A 21,131-nucleotide genomic window follows, 5' to 3' on the forward strand; every position below is an offset into this window, starting at 1 on the left:
TAATAGAGCGGTAAAATCGATATTTTATATATATATATATTTTGCTGTTGCGTGTTTTTCAAATTTTATGGAAAAGAAATGTAAAATAATTCTTTCATTTATACTCTTGACATATATTTGTATTTGCGCTTTTACCAGTGTAACCGATTCTATTTGGTAACGCATTCAATCTGATTCTACTCTCAAGCTGGAAGATTTTAAAATAAACCTCTCTCTTCTTCTTCTTCTACAACTGCTCTTTGTGTAAAAAAAAAAACATTTATAAATNTATTTTATTATTTAAAATATCTAAAAGCTAAATTTAAAGGAAAAAAAAAACATTATATTTTATTCGAATATCCATTTCTTCACTAAAATGAAAGAAAATAATAGTGATTCGTACTTTATTTTTCAATAAAAACTTTAATTGAAGTTTCTTCGAAGTTTTTTATTATTATTTCGTCTCGAATTCAGTTTGCAAATTACATTATAAAAAAAGCTTAAAATATTAAAGAATTTTTCTATTTTTTTTTTGTAAATTAAAACGATTAACTTTTCTGTTCAACTTTGGCTTATATTATTTGGACTAAATATTAAGCAATTTAACTATTTTTTCCTCCAATAAAAAAAACTTTATATATGAAATATAAAGATATAAAATTTACAATGGGTGATGAAGAGGTTTCATCCCTTATTGGGCTGCAATTTGAAAAAAATTGTAGACCTATAAATTCCCACTGTCGTCCGTCTCGCTGTCTGTCTTTCCTTAATCTGCAGAATAAAATTAAGTAGATGAAAGTCAAGACCGGATATGGAAAGCTTAGGGATAGGGCGACCCGATTAACTATATACAAACTTCCGATTCCGGCCGGAAGTCACATTATTTTAATTCAAAAAATTTTCCCCGAAAGAAGTTAGATAACCGGCACGACTCAATTGTTAACAGGAAAAGTATGATGTACAGGGACAAGACACTACCCATTTGAGATGGAGATCATATATTTTAAATTAAATAAATGAAAAATATCAATAAACAATTGCTCGTTCTCAGTATAGAAATTTCATGACGATTCATTGATTCAGTGCCGCCGTTTCTCGTGACAGAAAAATGTTCGTGACGATTTTAAGCTAAGTATTTTATACATAAAATAGATATATTTGGAAACATTACACAAAGAAACAAATTAAGAAAATTCTACAGTATTTATTTTAATAGACTTTTAACATAAATATTGCAACATTTTATAACCCCGGGGATAACGAAAAAATAGATGAAGATGGCTGTTTTCAGAAACAACGAAACGAGGATATATACCCCATACCTCACCCCACTTCTTTCTGATCATATATCATGTTAAACCATTACCACTTCCTGTTTCGAGACAAGCCCAAACAATAAAATAAAATAACACATTAGTAGTTGGATTTATAATAAAGATTAATGTTAAATTATATCGTTCCTGTGATGTTAGATATGATAAGTAGTAACTGAGAAAGTCGATTTTTGTAATTTAGAACGTTTTAACTTTTGTGAAAAGTGAAGGACATTAAGAAAAATGTGTCATACCTTCAGATAGGAAAAACATGGATATTTTTTGATTTTTATGTTTTTTGTCTTTAAATTGTTTCGGCCACTGACCGGCAAATGCCAACCAGTCTATTGTCGTATATGTTTAAAAATCAATATAATAGTCGATAGCACAGAATTTGGAAAATTCAATATTTTAAGTAGAATATTAAATGACGTGAAATATTCTAATTCATATAGGATTATCGATTTTTAAGTTTTATTTTGCTTCTTCATAAAAAAACTATATATTTTAATGGTTTAAATCAGATTTATAATTCATCATTCGCACAAATAGGTCGATAGCCTATTATTCTGGTTCAGCAACACTTTAAAATTGAGTCGCATTACTTTCCATAAATCTAACTTTCGTGATAGCAACTTATCGAAATTCTATTAATTCCAACTGTATTTTTCCTACTATTTTCTCCCCTTTTCAATATTTAATCGAATTGGGGGGTTATCGTTTTATTAAATCAGTTTCCATGTTCAGTTTCCAACTCATGATAAAACAGTAGAAATGGCTCGTTCTATGAGATTTTATAACATAACTCCGAACAAATTTTAAAAAATTAATTAAAAATCTATTTTTTAAAGCAGTTTGTAAGAAAACAGTCGCTTCAATAGAACAGTTCTAGATTTAGTTCTTATTTATCATTTACTATAAATAATATACAACACAAGGATGTTAAAAATTCATCTAAACACGACGTGACTAGTAAATTTATCATTACAAACGTAATATATAACCTGTATATATCCTTATTTTAGGGAAAAAGAAAACAAAAAGACATCCGAAATTAACCAATACATTTTATATGTAAACATTTCCGAAATAAATTTACAACATGAATTAAATATATTGTTGTGATAGAAAAACACGAAAGAGGTTATTGATTATTCTCCGATATTTACTTTAATATAAGTATATACGATAAAATATATTTAAGAGAAAGATAAGCACTCGATAAATTCATAAAAAAAATTGAATTAATTTAATATAGGAAGTATAAAAATCAGTTATTTCGATGCAATTTAATCCGCATCTTTTCAGTTTCTTACGTTTATCCTTTTTACATTTGATAGGATTTGAATCGAATTTATGATTTATGCATAGTAAGAAATTACGTACAACACTAGAATACAGAATATATATAATAAAAACACGAAATATAATCGATAAAAATACGATTATATCTTAAAGTATAATATTTTATTTGTTGCTATAATATGATAAACGATAAATAATTGCCAACTATTAGATTTATTATTAAACGAAGTGTAGATAATCGCTTTACATCGATATAGCGTAAGTCTCGGCGTGTTCACGTTTAAAATACACATTATAAACTTACAATTTGCATTATAGACTTCATCTGTACGGTCATAAAAAATTTTTATTGGTCCGAATAAGCGTGACACACTGCACTTTGAATAATAAATCCAAAGAAAAACTCTTATCCTCATTTTCTTCAAGTTTATAACCATTAAAGTTATCACAGATTTTCGAGATGAAACCGATAAGGAGGTTTTGATTTGGACGACTTCATCTTTTCAGAAAGTTAAATATAGCTTCCATTCGGTGGAATTTTCTCAATGTAACTTTTCTCTGCTCGAGAGAGAGGGGAGAGACATTTTCTTTTACAAATGCATTAAAAATATATATATACTTTATCAAATAGAATCTATAGATCAAATCTTGTATTTTAAATTTAAATATCGAAAAAAACAAGAGTTGATAATTCTTCGTTTAAATATAGTTATGTCGCGGTTTTATATTAAAAAAGTATTTGAACGGAAAGGCTATAATTATAGAAAAGTTCTCTCACGCGATATGTGACCGACTAAGAGCGATCGATTATTATTTTGTCAGGTGACAGCAACATTTTCGCCTGGAAAGCAACACTGAATCTCAGGAGGCTCGAGTGGCCTTGTTGCACCGAGTAAATCAATTTTATTCCAAAAAAAAAAAAAAAAACCAGCGTGCCAGTGAATGAACTGAACGTATAACACACGTATTTTAATAATTTCCGAAATACTAGCCTTAGAATGTATAGTACGAATTGATTAAAATTACGTTATGCTCTTGGAAAGTTTTTAAAATAAGTATAATTCTAATTCGCTTGTATTATATTGTCTTTTAAATATACAAAAATTTTAATAAATATAAGGTTGTTTATTAAAAAAAAATTTAAATTTTAAAAATGATTTTTTTTTTTATATATGTGTACAGTACATCATATGAAATCTTCAGATCGCATTAATTCGAGAAAGAATTAGGAAAATGTGCTGTAAAGACTAATCCCAGATTGGGAATCTAAGCCTGAGTTTCCAATTAAACTTTTTATTTTTATAGATATAATTCCAGAAATATTTTGTATAATCTCTCTATTTTGATTACTTTATAAATATTTTCACAAAACTTATACATTTTTTTTAACTGTATTTAAATTTTACTATATATATATTCTTAACCAAGTAATTTGTAATTATTATCACTTTCAGTATTAAAAAATTGGTAATTTAAGAAATAGCTGCTTGTTCTCATAGTTGTCCTAAACATATTCACTAGTTTTCGGTTATATTCATTTCTTATTTACTATACGAAAATTAAAACGAGTCGATTTGCTAATTATATAAGACCTTATTGAATGAATTTTCGTAATTATAAAAAATAAAATATTTTAAAATGTATAACTATATTTAAAATATTCATTTTAAAACAGTATAATTAATCATTGTATTTTGATAATTCTGTATTTCAATGTATGATATAATGTTAGCTACCACAAAGGATTTTCTCACTTTCAATAGGAATTCTTACTCAGATTTTATGATTTTTTCATGGATATTTCTGTTTTTTTCATCTCAGTTATGTTGAGCAGACTTCGATTTCAATGGATAAAATTGAGAACGATTATAAAGTACATAATGAACTGCTATCTCTTGGGGTAAATTAATTTATTCAGGAAAGACCCCCCTCTTTTCAGAAACATTAATTGCCACGAATATCTAATATATTCGGTACTGTCTGTTCAATTAAATTTATAGATCAGTTTCGAATAATCTGAAGAATTTTAATTAAGTACAGTGAACTGGATGATTACATAATATATCGATATTCAATTGCTGAAGGATGGATGCTCTAATTCGATATAGACCATACTTTACTTGGAAATTTCAGTATGAGGCGCCTTTCTCTATTCCTCAACCATACTAGTCGATACTGATGTAAGGCTGATCAATCCTAATAAACAAATCTAAATCATTGTGTACCAGTCCATTCCAATTCTAATTAGAAACCGTAATGAGATACGAATCAATTTTTGATTTCTAAGAATAGGATTTAAACTCCGTATCAAAGTGATTCTGTTCAATTTCGAACAGAATCAAAAACTATGGCTTTTGAACTGGAATATCTTGATGTTATTCACATATATATCTCTGATTTACTGTTAGCCAGATCCGTTTATAGGAATCTAAGTTTAGACCTACTTGAGATAAAATTATCCTCTTGCACAGGGTCAAACAGTTCATTTACTTTAAAAATATATTTTAAATTTGGTGGATCACATTTCCAAAAAAAAAACAACAAAAATAGGCTTTTTGGCAAATTTACTGGTGTTAAAAACCGTAATCTTCTCTTTTTTTTATTATCTTATTGCAAATTTTAGTTATGTGACGGTTCAAAACTCTTCGAAAAAGAGAAAGATTTATTATTACTGTATTTTATACAATTAAGATAACATAATGTTTTCTAAGAGCTTATTTTTAATTTTTGGATTAAGAACTGTAATCGTGAAATCTATTTTATAAAATTTTGACAGTTGTGTTTCAATTTGCGAACTTTTTTGTACTGGAGACGATACAGGAAAACTAAGAGGAAAGGAATCAGAATCTTGTTTAGAATAGAATGATACGGAGATAACTTTTTCTGTATCATTCTCCAAAGACAATTGCTTATCAATGCACGTCTTTCGTAACAATCTTTCTTTTAAATCTAGTTTATTTTTGGATTGCAACACGGAAATGAATCATATTATCATTCAGAAGACCTATGATTGATTTCAATTGGAACACCTTTCTTTCTTCTAAACCCTTCTCTTAAACCTCTCGTTAAAAAGAAGGCTAACGAACATAAAAGCTCTACACGCAGAACTAAACCCATAGCTCTAATTAAAATTTATCTATAATCATTATTACGTTTACTACAGTTCTATACATATAGGCCTATATTATATAGACTTATAATAAATTTCGAAATATAAAATATTAAAATTTAAAACTTTAAAGTAATAATAATTATTGTGAAATAAAATTTTATATACCGTATATAATCACACTAATATTGATATATTATGGCTACATTATATATAATCTAGTTATAAATATTTGAAAACCTAATATAAAATTAAAAAGAAAAGCTTGAAAAGTTTTTATCTCTTGTTCTATAATTCATCTCTGATATACATTAAAGTATTTTCTCATTACTATATAAGGAATATCCCACATTTCGGTATGAAATCTAAAAATATTCATAAAATCAGGATGGAAACATCCTGTATTTAAAAATCTAAAAATATTTGTAAATTAGGATAGAAATGGAATATTTTGCATTTATATAAAAAAAGGATCGAGAACAGTTATAAAAGATGTTCAAACGTTAAATAAAAATGTAATAAAAATATCAAACGAATAATAACAAACTAGGAAAAAAATGCCAGTAAATACTTGTAAATGTTTTCTTTTTAATACGACATAGAGCCGAAGAATGGATCCAATTTCTTATCTAAATTCTAGTCTAAATCATTATTTTGTAAGTACACGTGTAAAAATATAACTTAACAGTTTGTTTTACTAAAAATATAATCGTAGTAACAACTAATTTCTAAACGTTTAGGCTATTTCGTTGGCAGAAATATAAAGATTAAAGCAACGCTTTATTTTAAACTTTGTGATAATATCTAATATTGCATTGATAAAAATTTCAGTTTATATGCAAAACATACGAAGACGCCAAAATTTACTATAAACATAATTTTTTTTTTATATTGAGGAATATCCTTATATTTTAACGTTGTAAAGTTGCCATTTTGGATTTATTTCAAAATAATACTAATTAAGCATTTCAAAAGAACTATACTTACGTTTTTTCTTAAAGCTAACGACTGCGACGAAAATTTTTATTTCTCGTTACCGTTTTTCATCTCCGAAGCTTCCTACGGATAGAAATTATGCAAATTTGCGCTCTTTCCAGCCACATCAAAATGGTACCAAATTAAAATCCGTCTATGGAAAATTTAATTAGGGCGATGCTTCTTTTAATAATGAATAACGAGCAGAACGAAGACATTCAAATTTCCACATTTTAAAACCCGTTCTCGAATCTTGCAACTCGGATTTCATCCATTTCTAATCAAGACTATTCTGATAGACATCCGAGGACATAACTAAATCCGATGACAATGCATTTTAATGATGTTTTAGGAGGTGGTCCACACCTACCACCTTTTCCATCCAAAACCCGATAAACTTAATCAAATGTAGAATTTAATCGTGTGTGTGTGTGAATGCACTGCAGTGACGATTATGTAAGGGTTGCTCCACTTCCAATCCGAAAAAAAACATGACAAATAAGTGTCTTTTTTAAAATTAAAATTATTCTACTCATATAAATTCTAAGAAATTAAAATTTTTAACTCTATATTCTTTAAAAATTTTTAAAATATTTGCTTGTAGATTAAATGGCATAAAAATGAGACTTTTTTTAAAAATTTAAGACGTATTGTTTGCTTAAAGATTTAGAAATAAAGAAAAAATAACTTGAATATTTGATTAATTATGTACAATTACATCATCACCGAAAGTTTCGCGAATGTTTTGCATATTCATTAGATGGCCTGTTTATGTCGGTCTGACGTTAGCGGGTGATCTAATGGGAATATAGCAAATATGCAAAATATATCTAAGTGTTGTCAACGATCGCATAAGCAAGCAGAATGTCAGAGCCAACAATGCAACCGCGACTTCATTGTGACGCGTGTGATATAAGTTAAAGAGCGGACAGCTACTGCAAAACATATGTTATAGAAACTTCTTTAAGTATCAATCTTATTTAACGAATCTTTTATACTTTTATATATAATAATGTTTTAAAAAATCTTCAACAATTAAAGAGTTATATCAAAATAATTATCAAGAAATATTAATAAATAACTATAATCGACAGAAAAAATAATAGTAATTCGTTTCGATATAAGTCTATTGATAGATGAGAAAGATCACAGAGGTCTTCCTCATCGATGAGATGAGGAAAATCTCTATGAGACGTTCATTAATCATCGCCGAGATGTTAATTAATTCTCATACATTTTACTATAAATATCTGAGACCGAAAACAAATCGGCGTGAGCCAGAATGATATTCATTTACTTTCGAAGATAAACACGAGAGTTTTGTTTTTGTTTTTGTTTTTTTTTTGTTTTTGTGTATAAGAAACACAAAGACAGTTCAGAAAAACAAAAATGTTGCTAGTATTTGAATCTGATGTCTGTCACAGATACAAATGCAAATACTGTTCATATCTGATTTCAAAAGATAAATCGGCAGGAGTGACGAGTGTAGAGAGGAGACGAACAGAAGTCTGAGAAATTCTACATCGTCTTCCAAAAACAACTAAATCAATTTATTTCCAATTTTCTAAAATAACCAGTGATAAAAACACTAGAAATAGAAAGAAAACAGTTAAAGAGTTTAATCAAAAATGGTTTCTCTTAGAGACGAAATTCCATCCGAATCTAATCGCAAATGGTCAAGTAATTGACAAAAAAGTGTGTAATATTTCCATAACGGGGAAGACTATTTCGAAGAGTAGTTAGTTATATTAACAGAATTAGATTAAGCGCTTTAAATGGTATCATATTTACATGTACGGATTCGTAAGCACTTGTTTGAGCGTGTTTTCTGCGCCCTCTGAACTGGTACTCATAACGATGTTTTTTTCTATTCTAATGGCTACTCGGGTGACCCAGACCTTATAAGCCTCTTGGACCTGACCGGTTCAGGCCAATTATGGAATGGCTTTAACGGACCTGAAAATTTTTTTAAAATATAATATAATACTATTAAATAATGTACGCAAAACGGTACAAAATATTCGAAATTTAAACGTTAAGAATTATATATTTATGTAAAAAAATATAAATAATCAAACAGAATTTCGTCATTTGGAACAATGGACAGTAATGGAAGAGTTGCCACTGTCCCCCTCTAACTACGAGCCTGAGTAAGGGTGCGATAAGAAAAAAATTACCAGGTGGGGTCTGTTACTAGAAAAAGGTTGAAAAACAATGAGTTAAAAATTTTCTTCTCAGCTTCTTATCGCTATTGTGATTTTACTGGAGAGAATCCTGTGCATCTCATTTGCGCGTATGCAGCTCTTTGTTCTGACAGGAATTCTACATTCAGAATATTTATTATAGGCGGAGTAGAGAATGATTGTTAAAAAACAATCAATTTAGAGTATAAATGAGTCTTATTTGTCGATCGACAATCTGCAGTCATACTAATGATGACAATACTACTGAAATTACACTTATAATTGAGGTTGCTGTTTTGGATAATTTGCAAGTTATTTGCTTGTGTTGTAGAATAAAATGAAAAAACAAACTTAACGGCCAACGTAATTTACGTAGAAAAATTCTCTATCAAAATAGCCTGAGCTTCACTTTTCGTTAATGCACATATGTATGTAAAATAATGTATAAATACAGTGATCACAAATCCTTTATTTTTGTCTCTGTATTTTTTCTAAAATGGCCATTTTGTTCTTTATATTGTGAACTGAAGTATTAAATTGAATATTGGCGCCCGCACACGGTACCAATAATCAATTTACCAAATTTATTTTACACAATTTATAAATTTTACCAAACCTACATTAATTATTTAAATAGCTGGAAACGAAAGTATTTGAATGAATCCTACAACGAGAAACCTCTTCCGTGTGTCGGGAAGATTGAGGAAAACGTTTTTTCATTTCCAGTCACTGGAACTTAAATATAAACGAGCGAATGCTTATTGTGACATTGTCGCAATGTCGTGTTGCAATTTTTAATCATCTTTTAATTCTAAAAAGTCACGTAACTTCTGGTTCAGACCGGAAGTTCGTGTACATTTAATTGAGCTCCTAAGCTTTCCATATCATTTCTGGATTATAGCGATGTCTTGTCCCTGTACATCATACTTCTCCTGATAACGATCGAGTCATGCCTGTTATCTGTCTATCTACGTTGTCGAGAAAATTTTGAATTGAAATCACGTGACTTCCGTTCTATACTTGAAGCAAGGTTCTAGGATCGTTCTAGACTAGGTCTGCAATTTGAAAACTGCATCCCAATGACAGCGAACTATTTCGTGTATTATAAATTATGTGAACAGTGAAAAGATTTAAGAATGCTGACAAAACGATAAGTCGTAATGGATTGAAATTTTAAAATATTTTACAGATAAACACGTATCATTTAAAACCATTTTAAAAATCGTTGAATTTCACTCATTCTTCCCAAGACTAGTGTTTTCATTAATGAACAATATGTGTAGACTAATGAAAAACCTAACTAAAAACCAAAACATCGGAAGCAAGCATTTATAATTAATGCAACTTTGACACGAATTGTATATATGTTTAAAACATAAATCTGATGCATGTTTAAAACATAAATCTGATTTGGGGATGTTTGCAGAGGGTGGCAAACGGGCACTTGTCCTCCCCTGAATCGAATATAGTAGACTCCCCTATAACACTGTTGATAATTCCGTTTTATATGAATTCCATGTTGTACGAGTCACTTAGATTTTACAAATACGTGTGAACGGCTCACGTATTTGTAAAATCTAAGTGACTCGTACAACATGGAATTCATATAAAACGGAATTATCAACAGTGTTATAAGGGGTCTACTGTAAAACATTCCACAAATTATAATCGTAAAAGTGATAGATACGTAACCTTACACCCTCGACAAGGGATGGGCAACCTGCGGCCCCCGGCCGCGTTAATATTTTTTGCGACCCTCGTCGTATAAAATATGAATAAATATATCAATTTCCCAGCTTAAGGAAGTATGCAGCAAAAATTCAAACGGTTTTTTCTACAACTTATGTATGTGAATAGTTTTTCCCGCAATGAATTTAGTAAAAATTAAAACAAGAAACCGGCTAACAGACACATTGAAACTAATTTAAAGCTAGCGGTGACTAATATTGATATTTAACCAAATAATGCCCGATATATTAAGTTTACATCAGTTCCAGAAGCTAAATTAAGTATACCTATGCTAATTTATAATTATATATGAATAAATAATTGTGATTTACCGGCATTTTTCATCTCTTTTCTTTGTTATGCGGCCCGCGTCATTTCAAAAGTTTCAAAATGCGATCCTTACATAGAAAAAGGTTGGCCATCCCTGCCCTCGACCATGGGAGGCTTTGATGCAATGCTATATTCCATAATCTACTTGTGAAAAAACAATAATTAAATAATTAAATAAAATTTTATTAATTTATTTGTCTCCAAGCTTTGCCTCCTGGAAAATTTTCTGTGGACGCCCATCACCTGATTTATTAAAAAAATGTTCATTCATGTGAAAAGTATCAAAATTAAAATTATTTAAAAGAATAAAATGGCTGCTTAAAATGCTATGTATACACTTATATTTTATAATAAACTAGCTGTTACCCGCGGCTTTGCCCGCGAGGATTTTGCAAGCAAACCCTATTTATATTCAGTATTTCAACAACCATAGTAATTGTTATATAACACCTACTGCTGAGAATGTTGAGAATTGCCGAGAATCAAACGAACTATTTTCAATTTGATCAATTTTCTGGAACGTTTACAATCGTTCTATAATTGAACCAATATGGGTCCCAAAGGGGCCCACTGATTGCTCTTCTCTTCCCACTATTCTATCTCACTTTGTTTCCTCTTCCATCTTTTCTTCCTATCCTAACTTCTTCTTTCCTTCTTCCAACAGGGCATAAGTCCGCCGCTATTTGTGGACAGCCCTCTAACCCCTTTCAACAAAAAAAAAATTGAACCAATATACAATAACAAATTCGAATTTAAAACGGTTCGAACATTTTAAAAATCGAAGTAGATAAAAATATTTATAACAATGTCTGAAATGTTATCAATTTAATACACCTAAGTACTCAATGAAGACTAAACGTAGTTGAAAACGAAAAAGCGCATCTAAAATAGTACAGTAGAAGCCGTTTTTCCGGTTAAGTCTTAATCCTCTTCCTCTCCCCCCGCGGGAGAATTTCGAAAAATCTCCTCTAAGTGTGCATTCCCATGGCATACCCTACTAAAACGCAGATAAAAACAAAATATCGCATCTAAAATAGTACAGTAGAAGCCGTTCTTCCGGTTAAGCCTTAATCCTCTACCTCACCCCTCCGCCTAGGAATCTCGAAAAATCCCTTCTTAGTGCGCGTTTTCATGACGTACCCTAACTGTGCACCAAATTTCACTTCTTTAGGTTCAGCGGTTTGCTCTGGGCGATGATGAATCAGCCATTCAGTCAGTCAGTCAGGACAAGTAATTTTATATAATTAGATGTTATAAAGCTTTTTAGTTTTAGTGAAACAAATAAATGCTAATAACCTGCTCTTTTCTTATGAAACTTCTGATTTGTCCTTTTATTTTCTCCAAAAAATATGGTCGCCGTATGTATAAATAATATGTACTAACTGGGAATGTCAATTCACTCGAAAGCCCAAGAGATATTAAATGATTTCGAGAACACAATACGAGAAAAAGTTCTTGTTTGAGTTTAATGATTGATTTGTTTAAAACACCGATGCCATTTTTTGTCAATTAAAAATCTGCAACATAATAGTTCATAGTTGTCTGTTAAAGAAACTACTACATATTAATTTAGAGTCATTCGAGAAACAAATATATGTATACCCTAAGTATAATCTTAATCAAATAAATAATTAAATAAATCTATATTACATTATTTATTAGTTTGTAATCAGTGCTGGATTGTCCACTAGTAATTTGAAGCTCATGCCTTGGATCCGGATCTCGTGAGCCCTGGAAAAAAGCAATTTTACCGTTGCAAATGTATATCACGATTAATAAATAATTCTATAGCTACGGTGAGACGTTATTAGTTTATGATGTAAAATTATGCAGAGGGGTCCCAATCTTCTGTGCCTCATTGAGCATTACCGGCATTTTTCATCTCTTAATGAGATGTCTTCTCTTAATGAGAAGACATCTCATTAAGATTCATCTCTTAATGAGAGTTTTCGATCTTTCAGCTTAACATGTTTATACAGTATATGTGTGTATGTTACCGCTAAAGCTCGAAAGCCGTTAATGTGTACATTACGTAGCTAATCTGCAGATTAACTAGGGTGATCGGTTAAAGTTGCGAAAATTGTTCTATTTCTCAAATTACCTAGGTAATGTGCAGAGTATCTAGGTAATCTGCACATTACCTACTAGGCACTCCGTAAAGTGAAAATAAGATCTTTGTCACAAATAAATGTACCACAAATAGGTGTGCTTGTCACAAAAAAGAATTGCTATGTAATTCAAAGTGTCACCAATCTTTAGACTACACTAATAAGTAAGCACAATTGGTTAATGTTACCTATGGTGACTAAAATGGCGGCTCGTCTCCGATTCCAGCAAACCGAAGAAAGGAAACAGTGGGGACGCACGTTCTAACTTAACCTAACCTATTCTAATAAATTACCATAACTATTACCAACCAAATTATTAGAATAGGTTAGGTTAGGTTAGAACGTGCGTCCCTACTGTTTTCTTTCTTCGGTTTGCAGTAATCGGAGACGATCCGCCATTTTAGTCACCAAAGGTAGCATTAACGCACAATTTTATCATGCGATCGCCGGAAAAAGTATGATAACTTTCTTATTTTTCATCTCTGGTCCACAAGTAGGGTATCGTTGAACTCGTCTCGGTCCCCTCAGTTCAGATATATACTCAAAGTTCCGAAATTTCATAGATGGTAATCTATATAATCCCCCATTTCCCTAATTGTAATAATATTTTAAACCGTTTGATTTTTTTTGTATTACAGTTTTTTACTTGATTGATGATTGATTCTATTAACTTGATTCTTTAGATATCGAAAATTAAATAAACAACATTATTAATAAAATTGAAGACAAAACTGCCAAAAAAGGATCACCATTTATTTTTTGTGTTCCAAGACTAACACATTCTCGGCGACTGACCTTTCTTTGTAGGCTGCTTGTCACCGGAAAATTACAGAGAGTCCTTTTAAAAAAACACAAAACACATCCAATTAAAATTACAAAAATTTCTGAAAAAGGAACTGATGACATACAGTTGTCCTGCTTACATCTATCTATACCTTCTTTTGGGGGTTTTGGCTGCTTTTTTTCAGTCAAAACCCCAGAAAACTTAACCGCTTTTGGTCATAATTCAGCCACGTTGAACATTGAACGCGAAGATGACGCCTTTTTCTTTCTAACACATGCGGTTTTCTCGCAGTGATAGAAATACTTTGAATTACTCGGAATATTTTTTATGAAGTGATTTAAGCAGGAAAAATAATTCGAGAATAAAATCTTGTGCAAAGAGGACCCGGGATGCATCAGCATTGATATGTATGTAAAATGAAGAGGGTCAGGCCAATGAGCCTGGTCAGCGAGTAAGAAAAAAAATTTTCTGATTGTCGGATTTTGAGAGAATATAAAAGTAATGTGTACCTGTAGTGTAACGGCACTCGCTTCTATCCTAATTTTTGTAGTATGGTATAAAATAAAAATACGTTCGGAAGGGGTAATTTGTCAGTAAAAATATTCTGGGGACGTGTCCCTTCTGTCACTTCAGTGGCGCGTTATAGCTTTATGGGACCCAGGCAAATTTGAATTAGAAGTCCCTTGTACTGTGTTGACTTCAGACATTTTTCTTTAAGGGAATTCTTTGAGAGAGATATTTTCTTAAAAAATCGATTTGAGGTCCCCAGACAATTGCTTTTTTGCCATAACTGTGCCACTTAGGGATCGATACCCGCGCCATGATGGAATTCAGGCGAGCAACCCCAGGAATTTTTCGTGGCGGTCTGTTCCGGATACGTCGGGTCACACCTTTCACCACAGAGCCGCCCCAATGTAGGCTGGTCGAATCCACGAAGAGCATAAAACGCCCTCTTAGTGTCCATCAGGCGGAGAGTAAAAAACCTCAGTCAATAAAATATTTAAAGATCCTTATTGGATCTATTCCATGAATGATTTTCTATCCATTCGGCCTAAACGCAATAAAAGGATAATTAACAATTGATAACCTAATTCAGGATGTACTGTATTTGTATGAAGAACAAATATGAGATATTAGTTCTTCATACAAATTTAACGCTTTTCATTTATTCTTTCATAAATACAGAGTATCACAAAACCACAAAAAAAAAAAAAAAAAATAGCCAATAAACTCAGAATGAAAAGAAATTTATAGTAAATTTTTAAAAATAAATTAACAATATGAAGTGCATTTTTAATCCAAGTTAAAATTAAATCATTACAAACTAAATTTAGCAGTTATCTGTTCACTTATATACAGAGCAGAATTAGTACACATTTAGTGTATTAATTATTAATTAATAAACACAACAGAAGTTGGCAAATAGATAAGAATATTTTTAGAAAATAAATTAAAAAGAGAGATACAAAAGTCCTTTATTTGTAATTGCAAAATAAATATATCTTAAGAAGAGTTATTACCCTTAAGCCCAACAGAGTAAACTTGAAGTACTTGTATATATTATGGAATCTTTATATATGGAAATTAGTCGGATGAGACACGCAGTGTCCCAGACATTGATGTTTTGGAGGGACCATATGTGTGCTTTCTTATGTGCAAGTGGATGTAGTGAGTTCAAATTCTGTAATTTTGTCGGTTCACGGTTCACATGAACTTTAGCTTCGCCAGAAAGGAAAGACCAGGATCCTTACGTTATCCTCTCTGTAAAACTTTCGGCAAACCCTATCCTATCAAAATCGTATTCAGCAAGATTGTGGTGATTTTGTATGATAGAATTTTTGAGTATGCAGGACTCGGAGAACGGAAGTTTGACTAATGCCAGTTTCCTGGACTATTTCTGGTTTACTGACACGGAGACAAGATCTACCCACTGGCCCTCTTCATGTATTACGGGATGTTTACGTTCTGGTTTCTTTCTGTTGGCTTCACTTTCTGTGTTACAAAAATACAACAGTTGCAGGATTTGTATAAGCGTGATGGAAGTAGTAGACGGTACGCCAGGCACCGTTTTTTACTCTGGATTAGACAATTTCGACTCTATCCCATCCCATCTTATGACTTTTACAACAAATATCGTATACGAAACGTTAGAAAGAAACACCTCTATATGGTAACGAACTTCCGTGACGTAATTTGTTACCATAGAGGATACAAGAGCCTAGAAAATCGGCATTTGTCAAACCTAGTTGCTGTGCCAATAATCCCAGCAATAACACGTAATTGAAGAACGTACAGTATTGTGTTTATATCTGCTGATATGTAAATGTTATTGGTCAGCACCGCAGAACAGCGTTGCAGAAGTAAGCCGAAGGGGAAGCTGCTAGGATTTTTTGTAGTTACTTTTTTTTCTGTTCTGGTGGCACTAAGAGTGACAGTTTTTCAAGTTGAAGAGTTTATTTTCGTGCGTGTACTGAGATCTTACCAGAAATCCCGACCGAGGTTATAGCCACATTTGAGTACAGTAATACCCCGAACTTACGCGATAAGTGGGACCGAGCGATAACCGCGTAAGTCGGGGTATAATTTCGCAATTCGTGTAAAATCCAAGTCGGATGTGCGTAAGCTAATAAATGTTCTCGTTAATCTTATCTCGTCTTTTGATTCGTTCACGGTTACAAGAAATCATCACTTAGAGTCTCTCAAGTCTCCGTAGATATAACAAACACAGAAATAAATAACACAAAATAAATTGTAGCTATGTGTTGATTCCGCGCTACACGTCCGAACATGTAAGCTGAACAATAGTGTGGGTGGAGTGAGTAATCAAGTTGTATGGCGCTCAAACAAAAGACGAATCGACGAGATTTGAAAATCGTGTAACTCCAGGTTCGCGTAAGTCGGGGTAACGTAAGTCGAGGTATTACTGTACAGACTTTACTTTAGCCCGGTTGAGAATAGCTACCAGTTCGAACATTAGTTGTTACGAAATTTAAACCTGTAATCTGTACTCTATGTATTAAATTCTTGTCGTTTGTATTACCCTTTAATTTAGTTTATTTTTCAATCGTTAACACTAAATTCTGGCATTAACGAATTAACAGATGTTTTCTTTATTCATGCAACAAAACCCAGCCCCTGGCATGAGTTTCCCAGTATTTCTCTCCTATGGACAATTCGTGGCGCATCCTGTATAACTGACTTAATTATTAGCATGGAGAAAAAAGAATGTGACTTAGTGATATTTTTAAAGCAACTGCTCAAGTGGCCTTCATTTACAGACTGTTACATTAGTATATAGAAAAACTACAATAGCAAAAAGAACAAAGTTGTAACAAAATTATTATAGTGAAGTGAAAATTGGAGAAATTCTATTACTTTGGAACTGACAGAAAAGGAATGCTAAACTAAAAGTTTATTATAAACATGTTTGTGCAACTGAAAAATTTTGTTGTGGGTTCTTTTCGAGAGAGTTGATGAAAATTTAAAGATTAGTTATTTTGGGAAAGTTTGTTACAAGGTTTACAACAACAAAATTCTACTGCAGTAATGAACCTGGATGGAAATTATCTTCAGTGGAATCATGGTAACTACAATATTCAAACAAATGTACAGGTTTTACAGTACTATTGCTAAATACTGACAAAAGTCGAATTTTCATGTTGCTGGCATCTTTCTTTACAAGACACTGCAGCTGGACAGTTAACTATTAACTGTTCTGATGATATCTTTAATGACAAGGCAGAAAAAGCCAAAAGTTCATACTCTGTACAGTTGACAGCCCTGATAAGAGCCATACGGGACAAATAGTTTAAGTTAAGTTTCTGCATTTATTTGAAATAAAATCAGTCCAGACATTTACTGAACAGCTCATACACACACACATAAAATGGTATAATATAAAAATAAGTTTTAAATAGCTTTTTTCCTTCACTATTCCAATAAATTAACAAAAGAAAAAAGCTTTCTATTCTTTTTTTAAATGAAGACATCTATCTAAATATAATACATGTATATTTTTTATGCATGTATCTGAATGTACACACTTAGGTACATTGATGTTGATCTGTATGTATATTAGGAGAATTGGGCCAAACACGAGTAAGAAAAAATTCTTGTAGGATTTTGAGTGGATATAGCAAATGAGGTGTATCTATTGTGTATAATACTTGTTTCTACTCCTAATTTTTACAGTATGGTATAAAATAAAAACACATATAAATCATGGGAGGGCAGATAATTTGCCAGTACAAAAGTATTGGAAGGATATGACCCCACTTTCTCTTGGATTGTCGACACTCTTGCATATGCAACCTGCAACACAACATGTAGCTTTATGAGATTCCTCTAAAATGAGATATGGACTTCCAATTAAGAAAAATCTTTCATCTATAGTCTAATCTAATATTGGTGATTAGATTTTAAAATAATAATGAAGATTACTAAATTATAATATCAAAATACTATTGGATATAATGGATTTTAATGTTTCAATTAACAAAGATAATTTTTATGTAATATTCAAAAAAATAACTCAATTATTAATGTTTATATGAATGAATGTAAACAAACAGGATTAAAAAAAATTTATGGAAAAATACAGGTTAATTTTTTGTGTGAAATAATTCTTGTAGAGTGATTGAGAAATAAATAAATAACATTTTTGGATTATACACAAACTTTTAAGACCTTGATCTGAATAACAATTTTAATTCCAACATTTCTTTTCTTCAAATATAAATTTATATTTATTTGTTTTTATAAACAAATTTTTAATAAAATGTTTATTTGAAAAAAATAAAATATATAAATGAATGAATTTCTTAACAATATTAAAAAATTTTATCGAAAGTTTATGAAGGGCACCACATATTTCCAAACCGATCTGGTAAATCTGTATGAGGAATGTTCCAAATCCATGGTTCGTCTAAGTTAAAAACAGAATTATTAGAGAAACTATTTTAATAATTTAGAATAAAAAATTATTATTATATAATATTAAATTACAATTCTTATAAAATTATAAAATAACAACTTATTAAGCATCACCAAAAAATATTCAAAACAATAAAAGTATTCAAGTTTCTTTCATAAAAATTTTCCATTTGATAATGAGGATTCTTTTATATGATAAACAAAAATATTTCCTGTAATATTTCTATAAAAATTTATGTAATTTAAAAAGGCATTAAAGTCAAAACCAGAAGAAAAATTGATAAAAATGTGAAAAACTCTTCACTTAAACTTTTGATAAAAATTTCAATTAAAAAATAATAAAATCATAGCGGTTTAAATCAAAAAACCAAAATAAAAAAGTTTTGTTTTAATATTTAGTATATATACTGATAATAAAACTACAATAAATTAAATTTTAATAAAATTAATATCTTCAAATGAAAATAGATTGATGGAATGATTTGCAATTTGTAATCAATAAATAGAATTATCAGAATAATTAAATACTTAAACATGACTAATTAAAGATATATAAGATCAATTTGATATAGAATAACTAAATTTAAAAATTTTATCAATACTTATGGGTCAAATAATTACATTTATATAATATTTTCATTATTATTATAATAATAAATTTTTGAAAATTATTTATTTAAAAAAACAGTAAAAAATAGATGATTAATTATTTTTTTATTAAAATGTCTCAAATTTTATAAAAAAAAACAAACAAAATTTTCAACTACTGGATTCATATTTTACTTTTATATAATGTTGATTCTCAATTAAAATCTGTTACTTATTTTTTTTTTTTTTTTTGGCTCAATTTACAGAATCTCAAATTAAATAACTTTTAAAGTTATTGAAACACATTTTTAATTTTAAAAATCTATAAATCAATATTTTCTTTTCCTAATGAGAAAGTTATTCAATACCATCTGAAAACAATAACAGTTTTTCAAAAATAATTGTTTGCATTGATTTTATAGACTCTTCCTATATTGTGAAAACATTCCATTAGATTTATACAAAAACAGTCAATAAGTCACTAATTGAAATCAAAAACTGTTTGCATTAAGGAATAATGCAGTTTTGACAAAAAAATAATCCATAAAATTAGCATATTTTATGGATTTTATGTCCAAAATATTTTATTTTTTTTATAGTAAGCAGACAATGAGAAACTATACAAAAAAAAAGCAACAAATAAAAGCAATTGATTAATTTGCAAATTATTTCTATATATAGTGCTCATTTTATAAAAAAAATTACTGCTGTTATGCATATATGGTGATCGAACATAGCATTGTTTTTACTGCTACGTACCAGCTATTGATACTTTTTCATGCCATCTGACAGTACAGTGTACCAGCACATTCCAGCTGAAAACAGCTTTGCTTATATATAAATAGGACCCTTCATTAATTTTGAAGAAATGAATAATGAGACATGATGACAGTCTTTTGTTTTTATTGCAGCAAAAAAGAAATAACTTATAACAATGACACAGTTTTGATGATGTAACAATATACATATATAAATCATGTTTTATCAAAATCCTTTCATCTATAAAAAAGAATAAAAACAATTGTTTAAATTATTTTAAATCTATTTAAACACATCAAAATTTATGATTGCATGTTAAATATTTAAGAAATGAAAGACAAATATTTCATTTCATTGTGATATACTAAAATATTTTGCATCGAAAAAAATTCACTGAAAGTTTTATATTTAATACAAAATTCCATTCGTATTATCTAGAATAGGGGTGGCCAACCTTTTTAGCAGGCGGGCCATATTTCAGAAATAATATTTCCTGCCGGGCCACGCACCTAATTTTTTTTTTTTAAATTAAAGTAAACAAGCAAGCGTGCTACAACTTCAACCGCATCGTTGCTTTCCAGTAGGTGAGATCGTGGTCAAACACTTGCCTGGTTTAATGTAAAAAAAAAAACACAAAAAATAGGTATATTTATTTTTTTGAAGAAAATAAAACATAACCGAGAATCATTTATTTAATAACCGAGAAACATATTTATTAGACAATTTAAAAATATTTAAAAGTGAGACATCTGACTTTGTTTTACAGAAGTAACAAGTAAGTGCATCAAAATTGATCTGAACTGATGTAGTCGCTACACGCAAACAGTTTTCCAAATGAACATCAGTAATTCGTGTTCTCACTTGTGATTTGATGTACTTCATACGACTAAAAAGTTGTTCACACGCATAAGTGTTTCCAAATAGCGAAACCATTGACAGAGCATGTTTGTAAAACGCAAGATATTTATCCTTGTCCAAATACGTTTCATAGAACTCTTCCAAACCTTCTTAACTCTTCTAATGTTCATTTGGTGATAT

Source organism: Centruroides sculpturatus, unplaced genomic scaffold, assembly GCF_000671375.1.
Source record: "Centruroides sculpturatus isolate CEXI.00-Female unplaced genomic scaffold, Cexi_2.0 scaffold361, whole genome shotgun sequence".
Lineage (NCBI taxonomy): Eukaryota > Metazoa > Arthropoda > Arachnida > Scorpiones > Buthidae > Centruroides > Centruroides sculpturatus.